The 10,771-nt window shown below is 42.8% G+C and overlaps 1 long non-coding RNA gene across 1 annotated transcript; it reads left to right on the top strand.

The window, feature by feature from the left end:
• The first annotated feature begins 538 nt into the window (after nt 1–538).
• On the top strand, nt 539–10,566 carry LOC310707519. Its single transcript, XR_014526536.1, has 3 exons — nt 539–691; nt 2,500–2,556; nt 10,209–10,566. It is a non-coding gene; the product is annotated as an uncharacterized lncRNA (long non-coding RNA).
• The last annotated feature ends 205 nt before the right edge of the window (nt 10,567–10,771 follow it).

Below are 10,771 nucleotides of genomic sequence, written 5' to 3'. Positions count from 1 at the left end.
TGGGGCCAGTCAGGTGTTACTTTTCCCAGTGGTGGACCTTGGGGTCTCAAATTTCATCAGCACCCTGGGTGATGCCAAAATTCGGTATCCCCCGCCGCCTCGGGCCTTCTTTCTACATCATAGTTGTGATGCCCCAGACATGCTCCCCTAAATCTACCTCTGACTTTTTCTCACTGGCAAGTCATAGGACATCCATTGATCACACAACTAGGACCTGAATTCCCTTCTCCATTGCCTGCCCCAAGGGATGAGCTCACATAGAACCATCCGGAACTCCACTTTGTGAGACTGGCTTCAGTCTCTAGTGCAGGCATGGCCAAACTTGGCCCTCCAGCTGTTTTGGGACTACAACTCCCATCACCCCTAGCTAACAGGACCAGTGGTCAGGGATGATGGGAATTGTAGTCCCAAAACAGCTGGAGGGCCAAGTTTGACCATGCCTGCTCTAGTGAGTTAGCCAATCAACAACAAAGCAAGTGTTGCTAGGTTATTGCATTCTGTTTTTTCTGCCTTTCTCTCAAGCCAATAGATAGAAAAACAAGGGGCTCATCCATCCCCTCCACATCAAGTCCAGTTCTTTCTCCACATCTCCTGCTTAACACGGGGACCAAAACTGACATGACATATTATATGGACATAACTGGCTCCTGACATTATCTTCTTTACTTCAAAGGAGCTGGACAGGAAGTGGGTATGCATTAATTTGATCAGAGGATCAATGCTGGGGGGGGGGGGGAGAGAGAGAGGAGGGTGTTTAACCCCTTCTTTCCTGGCCATTTCCCTGCTTTAGATCCCACCTGCCCAACATGCTGCCATCGGCTGATATGTTGTATAGCACCTCGGTGGTATTTTTTTATAAAAAAATATAAAAATGGAAAGCCAAAATCAATTAATTAAAGTGTATAGAAGGTCTGGGGTACATGCATCAGTAGAACCACTAATCATAGAATCATAGAGTTGGAAGAGACCACAAGGGCCATCGAGTCCAACCCCCTGCCAAGCAGGAAACACCATCAGAGCACTCCTGACATATGGTTGTCAAGCCTCTGCTTAAAGACCTCCAAAGTAGGAGACTCCACCACACTCCTTGGCAGCAAATTCCACTGTCGAACAGCTCTTACTGTCAGGAAGTTCTTCCTAATGTTTAGGTGGAATCTTCTTTCTTGTAGTTTGGATCCATTGCTCCGTGTCCGCTTCTCTGGAGCAGCAGAAAACAACCTTTCTCCCTCCTCTATGTGACATCCTTTTATATATTTGAACATGGCTATCATATCACCCCTTAACTTCCTCTTCTCCAGGCTAAACATGCCCAGCTCCCTTAGCCGTTCCTCATAAGGCATCGTTTCCAGGCCTTTGAGCATTTTGGTTGCCCTCCTCTGGACACGTTCCAGAGGAATATAGTAACTCCATTTGCATCAGATAGACCGAATTCATACCCAACCTCTGCATGTTTAACACATGATCTGAAGGGGAAGTCATAAGTGTGTTGGCCTGATTGTGATTAATAACCTCCTTGTTAAAGTGCCAAATATCTGAAGCATATCTGGCAGGATTTTGCTGAAACCGTGACTATTCACAACTTTAGACTGACCATATTGCATAGCTCATACATAAAGGGCACCCAGATAGGCTCTGCAGAGAATCCTGTTGTTGAGATACAGGATGACATTTCCTGCATCTCAATGCTTCTGATTTTAGACTTGTGGACACATTGCACTAAACACAGGTACACACTCGCTCGACATGGGTATAAGTTGTGTGACAGGTGATGCACCTGTTGCTTTGTACGGTTCAACAGTTCTGTGCACAGGTACACAGACTGTGTAATTGCTGAATGTTACATGTGAACAATAGGTGTCCAAGGAAAGTCATACCTTGGTTCTCGAACGGAATCTATTCCAGAAGTCTGTTCGACTTCCGAAAATGTTCAAAAACCAAGGTGCAGCTTTTGATTGGCTGCAGGAGATTCCTGAACTCAATTGGAAGCTGCAAAAGCAGTGTCGGATATTTGGGTTCCAAAGAATGTCCGCAAACCAGAACACTCACTTCCGGGTTTGTGGCGTATGGGAACCAAAACGTACGAGTACCAAGACATTTGACTATCAAGATACGACTGTATACAGCTCTACAATTTGTGTAGGCAGGTACAATTGTACACACATTGAATGCAACACCCCTAAGCCATCTAATCATTTTCTCTTCAAATCAGTGAAACTGGCTACCATCTCTTCTTGTGGTTGGTAGTTCCACAGGCCAGCTGCTTCTATATGCACTTGCATTTATGTGCATGTTTTAAATGGGACCGTTGCTAATCCAACTTATTTGTTTGTGATATTGTTGTTCAAAAAATTGTGGCTACTGGGGCATCAGGCATAGAGGAAATATCCCCCCCCCAATGGCACTATAGTGTTGGTTTTTTTACGCTGTTAGGGCGTATTTATTGTTAAATAAATAAATAAATAAATAAATAAATAAATAAATAAATGCTCTCCCTTCCAGTGGGACGGCTTTGTAGCCTGATGGATTTCAAGTGGAAGAACCTGAAGTTGAACGAACGTGAGTTTTGTTTTTGAACAGCTAACAAGTTTAAGGGAACAATTTACGTGATTACCTGGAGTTACAGTTAGATGAAAGAAAGATGTTTCCCCATTTAATATCTCGACAGGGATAATAAGCAGATCAAAGGTCTGAGCAAAGAATCAGCAGATACAGTCTCTTGTTGATGCCTGCAACATAAATGCTAGAAGGGGCAATCTGTTTTAGTTATGCTTTTGAGTACACGTTAAATCTAATTTTAGTGCACAATAAAAATGAATGGTCCGCTTTCAAAGGCACTGCATCTGCTGAGTACAAGTTTCCATGCCAGATGGTTTTTGTATTTTGTTTTGTAGTTGTTTTGCATTCTGCTAATTCTCACCCTATAGTACAACATGGTGAAGCTGACACACTTAAAATGACCTTGCAGTGAGGATTCTCAATCTCACGGTGACTATTTTTTTGTTAAAAAAGGAGCAACCTTTCAGACCCCCGTGGTGAACAGTAATAGCTCTCTTTCCTTATATACTTCTTTCTTACAGCCGCATTGTTGAGTTGATTCATTGGTTAGATGCATCTATTTAAAACCTTGTGATCAGTTAAAAAGGAGCTCGGGGTTAATCATGGTACAGTAAAAATATCTTTTGAAATGAGAAAAGAGGAGAGCAGAGAGAGACACACACACAATACATGGGACCATACATGGTTCAGCTGGTGTAGAATTCAGTAGCCAGGTTGCTCCCTGGGTTTGAGCATACAGCACCAATCCTGGTCCAACTGCACTGGCTGTAAATTAGTTTCCGTAGCCACATCAGTGTGCTAGTTCTGACCTATAAAGCCTTAAACAGCTCAGGACTGCAATACCTCAAGGACTGCCTTTCTCCATATGAAATAACCCAGATCCTACAATCATCATCCTAGGCACTTCTTTGTGTGCCTCCTCTGCAAGAGGTCTGGAGCATTAAGTATAATTGGTTTAATTGACACTGAAATGGTGAATGCCTGTGTAATGGTGAAAATGTTTAACATGGGGAGAATCCATTGAAGCTAAATTAAGAGCAAGAATGGAACTCTGAGCTTTAACTGAGTTGATAATTAACTGTTGAATGTATGCTGCTTTCTGACACGTGAGTGTTTAACCTTAGATCACATGGGAGGCTATTGAATTGCAAAGCACCATTTTGAAGGGAGTTGCCTTTAGTTCTTTGTTTCCAGGCTCCATGGAGTAAGGATGTAAATCAAGCTCTCCAGGAAAACAGCTTCAGGCAAAATGGATGTTGTAAGGAGGGAGACTTTTGCTTATACATCTGTTTGGAGCATTTCATATTTTGTAAGATGCTGAGTCTATGTGCTGGACTGGCATATGCCTTATGGAACTGTTTGGATATATCATTTACTGTTTTTTGTTATGTTTTGAAAAAGGTTCTGCAAATAGAGTTTTCATTAAACTTGTGGGCCTTGACAATGTTTTATTTCCAAAAAGGAGTCAGTTTTTATGAATCCAGTCATTTCAAACTATGCAGTACAGTGGTACCTCAGGTTAAGAACTTAATTTGTTCTGGAGGTCCGTTCTTAACCTGAAACTGTTCTTAATCTGAGGTACCACTTTAGCTAATGGGGCCTCCCGCTGCAGCCACGTGATTTCTGTTCTCATCCTGAAGCAAAGTTCTTAACCCAAGGTACTATTTCTGGGTTAGCAGAGTCTGTAACCTGAAGCGTCTGTAACCCAAGGTACCACTGTATTAATATTTGCAATATGGAGGGCAGCAATGCAAGAATAGACCTTTTCTGCAGCAGCTCCTGTTTGTGCAATGCTCCCCCCAGGAAGGCTCACTTGGTGCCTTGCCTTGATATTGTTGTTCTTGTTGCTTTTAATCTGCAAATGAAGCATAACTGTTTGTTTTCCCCACCCCTGCCACTTGCATTGTGTTTCCTTTACAATGAAATCAGTGGAACAGAAGAGTAACTTTTGTGATTCACACAATTATTTACTTAACTCATGTAAATCACATTTCACCACAGTGGACAGAAAGATGAATAATGTGGTTTGGGGTAGAATATGAACTGCAGCAGAACAGAAATAGTGCTGCGTGAAGCAAACACATGCTGCAACAGAAAATGGTGCCTTCTTATACCCTAATCTTTAATATCATCATATTTCTATGGATTGATGGGGATGTTCTTATATACAAAAGTAAATACTGTGCAAATCAGCTCTGTGGGAATGTGGTATTTTCTGTATGTCTTCAAAGCTCCTTAGATTCTGAGAGAGGCGAAGAGACCTTTATAAACCATTAACATCCTTAAAACATTGTGGGTTTCCTTTCCTTTCCTTTTATTTTTTTTTGGTTTGCACAGAATTTCTTGGAACTTTCAGCAGGAGATGGTGTTTCTGACATTTAAGCCTGAAACCACTTAAATAAATACAAGCTAAATGAACACATTTTATTGCCCCAGTGTAAACTGTATATAATCCCAGAAAATTTTCCTTGGCTGCTTCGCCTCTCCCCATATGCAGCAGCAAATTTCATGGCATAAACAGCCAAGATATATTAGTGTGTCCCAGGAAGCTACCAGTGGTTTACTACAGTTGCCATAGCAATGGTAAAACAACTTGGCTGATGGCGTGGAAAACTATTTGTACAAAGAGCTGGCTATGCTTTTGTTCCTTTGGTCTTCTGTTCCGTGTTAACATGCTCTTTTAAATTGCTTTATAATCAGCTTCTACGAATGATACATTTTTAGGGGTTGCTGGATTTGCAAAGGAAAACGTTTTGGTGATATGGCAAGTTGCTGTCATACCTTTGAACAATGATTAATGCTTGAGCTGCATTCCTTTCCCCTGCCTTTCCCATGAGCAATTGTAAGTTTATCAATAAAAATAAAACCTTCTTTGGAATATACGTCCTTTTACAACAACAACAACAACAACAACAACAACAACAACAATTTATTTATATCCTGCCCTCCCCAGCTGAAGCTGGGCTCAGAGCGGCTAACAACAGTAAAATAATACAGCATTCTAAAATCAATTCATTATAAAATCAGTTCAAATCAAATTGATGGCAACCATTGGGCTAGAGTTCTGTGAAGAACTACCAAGGCTGTGCCTTGGCCAAAGGCCTGGTGGAACAGCTCTGTCTTGCAGGCCCTGCGGAAAGATGTCAAGTCCCGCAAGGCCCTAGTCTCTTGTGACAGAGCGTTCCATCAGATCGGAGCCACAGCTGAAAAAGCCCTGGCTCTGGTTGAGGCCAGCCTAACCTCTCTGTGGCCCGGGACCTCCAAGATGTTTTTGTTTGAAGACTGTAAGGTCCTCCGTGGGACATACCAGGAGAGGCGGTCCCGTAGGTACGAGGGTCCTAGGTCGTATAGGAAATACAGGAAATACAAGGCTTTCTCATTTTTCAGCAGCTACCCTTCCTAATGAGTTATTAAGAGCTAAGTAAGGGGAGGAATCTGCCCAACACACATTCTGAAGTGGACCACCTGGATTTGATCCAAGTGGATTATGACCCACATTGGATATCCATCTGCTTCTGAATCCACAGTCTCGCCAATTCTAGTATGAGAGTTGCTGCACTGTCTCTCTTCCGGTAAAAACTGTATTCACCTTTTAAGAGTTCACAAAAAGTCCTCTGGGTATCCCCCATTCTGAAGCAGGGATGGAGTGTTTGGGGGTGAGGCATGCACTTTCACAAAAATGTAAGTCCTGGGGTATATTTCTCCGCAGAGGCAGCCCAATGTATTTTTGCTGCCTGAAGCAGAGCAGTAAATGGTTCCACCACCACCATGGCACATGGTACCCAAGTCTGGTCAAGTTATTTTGGCAGCTGAGGCAGAAAACCCCGCAAACACCCCCTCCCACCCTTGGAACTGCCTCCTCAAAATACAATGAGTAAAGTGAATAATTAATCATTTCCTGACCTTTTATGACAACTAAAATCAGAGTTTTCAGAGGCAGAGAGTTGAGAATAAGAAGAAAGTGGACAGTTGGAAGGGATTTAATGTCAAGGCGGAGTCGTCTCCCGACTTAAACATGCTGAAGGGAATCACAAGAAAATCCCTAAGTCAGTAGTGGAATAGATACTTTGTATGCTGGAGGAGACTCTTGAGAGTCTCATGGACTGCAAGAAGATCAAACCTATCCATTCTTAAGGAAATCAGCCCTGAGTGCTCACTGGAAGGACAGATCCTGAAGCTGAGACTCCAATACTTTAGCCACCTCATGAGAAGAGAAGACTCCCTGGAAAAGACCCTGATGCTGGGAAAGATGGAGGGCACAAGGAGAAGAGGACGACAAGATGGTTGGACAGTGTTCTTGAAGCTATCAACATGAGTTTGACCAAACTGCGGGAGGCAGTGGAAGACAGAAGTGCCTGGCGTGCTCTGGTCCATGGGGTCATGAAGAGTCAGACACGACTAAATGACTAAACAACAACAATGCAGAAGTCCTAGGAAAATTAAATGGTCCCAATACAAGGCTGCTTTCTATGTGGAAGACTAGTGGGTGATGCCATATTCTCTGTCCCAGACACTGAAAAGGATGGCACTGCTTATCATAAGCTAGATTTTTCCAGTAGATTGTTCTACCTTACCTTGGTCAGGTCCTGGTTTATGACAATGATTTCTGTGAAACAGTTTCTTGTTCCTTCAGTGCCAAGGTTTTGCCAATTCCAAGGTTCTTTAATGTCTATGGTAAGCCCCCTAGCCTCCAATATCTGCTTTGTCCAATAAACTCTCTTATAAAATGTCTTTACAGATCCTTTACTGTGTAGCAGCCTAACTTTGCTTGTACTGATGATGCTTTTGGACTGCGAAATACAGGTACAGGTTGGGAGGCAAAGGACCGCTAACTGCATAATTGGGACCACTTAACGTGCTCATGTAACCTGGGTTTTCACTGGGCCATTTCCATGAGTAATAGCCTAACTAAAGAGTGTGGAATTATAGCAGGGTTAAGACACTTTCTTTATGATGAATCTAAGTCATTTCTAAAACAGAGTGACCCATTTTACTGAGATCACTGAGTTGGAAATGGAAGTTGATTCTTTTGCGTTAGGGAGTGCTCTGTTTGACTTGAAAATGAGAAGCAATTTAATGTTCTGAGTTCACATATTGAGCTCACAGGCTAAAACCATTTGTATATTGTGAGCTAATTAACTTCAGCACACACACACATCACTAGAAAAAGCAACCCAGCTCCTGTGGCACAATGTCAGCGTGATATTTGACCACACATTCATACTTTTCTTTTTCTCACCTCCTGCAGAAATAACCTCTGCAGGAAACCCTCCATTACAATTTGAAGCATTAAATCACCACCATCATGGGATTAAATTCAGAGTGTTATTACCAGTGTGGTGTTGCAGCTAGTGTTAGAAGAAGATCTCAGAGAGCTGGAATCCAAATCCCTGATGCTCAGTGGACAAGTCATTATCGAACTTTAGCTCACAGGAATGTTGTGGAAAGAAAATGAAACAAAACAGGGGTTGAAAAAGCATACGCTGTTAGGGTTGCCAGACTACCAGGCCTCACCTAAAGCCTGCCAGTAGCAGATGAAGGGCTTGCAACTCCAGGTGGGTGACAGTCCCTTTAATAATGGGAAAATATATTAAGGCTGCATATAGCTTGTAAGCTTCAGCCCAGCAGGACCTGGCTGAAAATTATAGCATAGACATTTGGGGTGCAGGGGTTCTGCCTTCCACTCCCTTCTTCCAATTAACCTCCATCTCCAGGGCCTGTCTTTTTGACATCTCCAGGGGCCACCCCTATGTCTCAGGTTTGGGTCCTGACACCTCAAGGTTCCCACACGCTGCATTCTTGTTACCTCAGGCTAAATACTTTGAAAATGAGTTTCTCAAAGTAGAATATCATCCTGCCCTGTGGACATCACTTGGGAAGACAGGCAAACTAATATCAGTGTACTGGAAGAAGCAAAGATCACCAGTGTTGAAGCAAGGATTCTTCAACATCAACTTTGTTGGACTGGTCATGTTGTGTGGATGCCTTCCAAAGCAACTACTCTATTCCCAACTTAAAAATGGAAAGCGTAATGCTGGTGGTCAACAAAAGAGGTTTAAAGACTGTTTTAAGGCATATCTAAAAAAAAATTAGTATAAAGACTGACAACTGAGAAGCACTGGCCTGTGAGCGCTCCGATTGGAGAACAGCCTTTACCAAAGGTGTCATGGGCTTTGAAGACACTCAAACTCAGGACGCAAAGGGAGAAATGTGCTAAGAGGAAGGCACGCTTGGCAAATCCACATCGTGATCAACTCCCACCCAGAAACCAATGTTCCCAGTGTGGAAGAACATGTGGATCCAGAATTGGCCTCCACAGTCACTTACGGACTCATTGTTAAAACTGTGTTTATGGAAGACAATCTTGGCTACGAGTGATCACCAAAGAAGAAGATTGCTCTATCTAGCCTTAGCACCGCCTGCTCTGACTTGTCAGCAGGTCTCATAGGTTTCAGGCAGAAGTTCCCAGCGCCACTCTTTGAGATCATTTGGACTAGGTGGCCCTCGGGATCCTTTCCAATTCTACGATTCTATGATTGCTTTAAAATATAGGTGCATGAATCAGATCTGTGTTCTCGTGCACATTCTGAGCTTAAAGGTCCCTGTTTTCTGTTGCCATCCTGAGGATCATGGAAGTGCTGCTGCAAATGGCAGCTCAGAGTTCATGAATGACACCTTCAGAGCAATATAGTAGTGACTCTTGGCTAGATGTCCAGGAGAGCCTTGCTTTCATATTTTTCAAAGTCTGGTTGCAGAGGATGCACTTTAGCGCTCTGCGTGTGGGAAAAAGCTTTAAAACACTTGAATTTGTCTCCTGAAGACTACCAGAACTTCAGAATCTCCTAAATGTTCAGGCAGGGGCAAACTCCGGTCCCAAGTTGTGTAGAATGAATGTCCTGACTGCACACAGGGAAGTGTTTATATGTTTAAAACCATGTGTGTGTTGTTTAGGGTTGTTTTTTTCAACCAGAACATGGCAGGACTTAGTTCTGACATCTCTTAGGTGGGTTTCAGTACCCCTCAAGTGGGTGCCTTTGCCATTCCATGAGAACAAGAGAGGTATTCATGGGGAGTTCTTTTTCTAGAAAAATAGCACTGTTGTTGTTATCCTTCTGTCTTGAGACAATGGAGGAATGTGCTTTTGGGAAGTAAAGTCAAAGTGCTGGAAGTTTACAGTGCCTGCTGTGGCTATAGAGACTGATCTGGGAGAGACATGTTTTGTTGCAGCTGGGGCAGATGAAGGCATCCGGTTATGCTCCTGCAGATGCACCATGGTATTTCTTCTCCCAGCAGTCATTCCATCTCCGGTCACTGCTGTGGATACACCTTATCCCATCAGGGAGATGGCTACATTAATCCTTAATTCATGGTGTTTTTCTTCCAACAGGAGCTTTTTATGTGATTAGGGGGCCATCATATATATGACCTCTCCATGCTTATGCCAGGGGTTGCCAATGTGGTGCCCATGGGCACACATGTGCCCAAAGAGGCCTTTCTTGGTGCCCATGGGGTCTTCTTCTCTGCCCCTTGATGAAATAACATTTGAAACAGTTCTTTCACTTTGCAAATGTGCCCCTAGGTCCCTAGAGGGTTTTGACTTCAGCTCTATGCAATGTTGTCTCTGACTAAGCATCCTCCCTGTTTCCTTTCAGCTTGACCTTGGAAGCAGGACGTATGAGTGTCAGTGCTTGACGTACCTATCAGAGAAACGAATTGTGACTGATACCTGGCCAGAAAAAGAAAGAAAAGGAAAAGGAAATATCTTATATATGTCAGCAACTCCAAAGGCAGAATGACTGAGAACACAAGATCAAGACAGAAGATCAAAAGCCCCTTCTTTCCCTTGAAATGTTAAGTCTCAGTGCACGATTTCAGTGACCATGAATTGCCGTCATTAGCACGTTGCTGACAAGATATCAGTGCTCTCACATTTCTTTTTAAAATCTCAAGCATTTGACTGATTGTGGTGCTAATAATAGTGTGACACAGTAATTTTATTGTCAGGGTTATTCTCGGACGCGGTGCTGCCTCTGTCAATCTGTTGATGAATAAAAAGTTATGTAAGATATTATTACAGAACAGTTCAGAAGCAATTGCATTGAAAAGGTTGACAGACATGCTATAGCTACTCTTGGCTGTACGTGAATTTTAAAAAAACCCAAAAACTTTCAGAACACAGTGTTAGCTTTCTTTTAAAAGGCAAGGAGCATCTCTA

The sequence above is a fragment of the Podarcis liolepis genome, assembly GCF_965112155.1.
Source record: "Podarcis liolepis genome assembly, chromosome: 5".
Taxonomy (NCBI): domain Eukaryota; kingdom Metazoa; phylum Chordata; class Lepidosauria; order Squamata; family Lacertidae; genus Podarcis; species Podarcis liolepis.
Note: the sequence above shows the minus strand (reverse complement) of the source record. Positions and strands in the feature narration are given on the sequence as shown.